This window comes from Pteropus vampyrus, unplaced genomic scaffold (genome assembly GCF_000151845.1).
Source record: "Pteropus vampyrus isolate Shadow unplaced genomic scaffold, Pvam_2.0 Scaffold78, whole genome shotgun sequence".
NCBI classification, from domain to species: Eukaryota; Metazoa; Chordata; class Mammalia; order Chiroptera; family Pteropodidae; genus Pteropus; species Pteropus vampyrus.
In genome coordinates, this window is record NW_011888859.1 from 3,385,361 (window position 1) to 3,386,310 (window position 950).

Consider the following 950-nt stretch of genomic DNA (forward strand, 5'->3'; position numbering starts at 1 on the left):
AATTTTTTTTTGAAAGACTATGCTATGGAAGACATCAAACCCATGGAGTGTGTCTTAGGGATATAGGTTGGAGACAAGTGGGGGCAAGCTCCCTGGAAGCACATTTTGCCTCAGTTCGAGATAGAACTTGATAGCAAACAGCTGAAATAAATTGAATAAATTGGACTTCCCCATCACTGGCACCACAAAAGCAGAAATTGTACTATCATGTGTCAAAAAATTAAATAGGAGCTAAGCATTGGTGAAGACTTATATTCTTTTCAACTCTGAGATTTTATGAAATATGAGCGAGGAAGAAAGAAATCTAGGTTTGATGCTTTATTAAGTTAGAAATTTTAAAAAGTCAACTTAGCTATTTCTGAACAATTAATCATAGCTCTAGGAATTGTGATCTTGTTTTCAGCAAAGGCTACGATATATTCTATAGCCTTGTGATCTATATCTATATCTATATCTATTATATAGCTATACATCTATATACTTGATATATATAGCTATGGAATGGACATATTTTATATCTTTAAATTGTCTTCTGCCTTCTAACTTAATTATTCATAACTTTATTGATAGGATTTGATTTGTTTCCACTACTGTAAATAATGTACCAGTGAGCACATTTAAAGATATTTATTGAGTTAAAGATTATTATTCTATTTTTGAATGTGTATGTATATATATCACACACACAACACATACATATAATAAATTTTAAACAATAAATTATGTAGAATAGACCAATATCAACATGGATGAATCTCACAAGCATTATACTAATGAAAAATTGAAAAATACATTATTGCACTTATATCAAGTTCAAAACATTGCAGAACCAAAAATAAATTGCATGGACATACATACTTGTGTAATAAATCTGTAGGGAAAAAAGTAGAATAATAAATATTCACTTAATATGGTGGTTACTTGGTGGACCTAGGGGGAGTGTTTGGGAT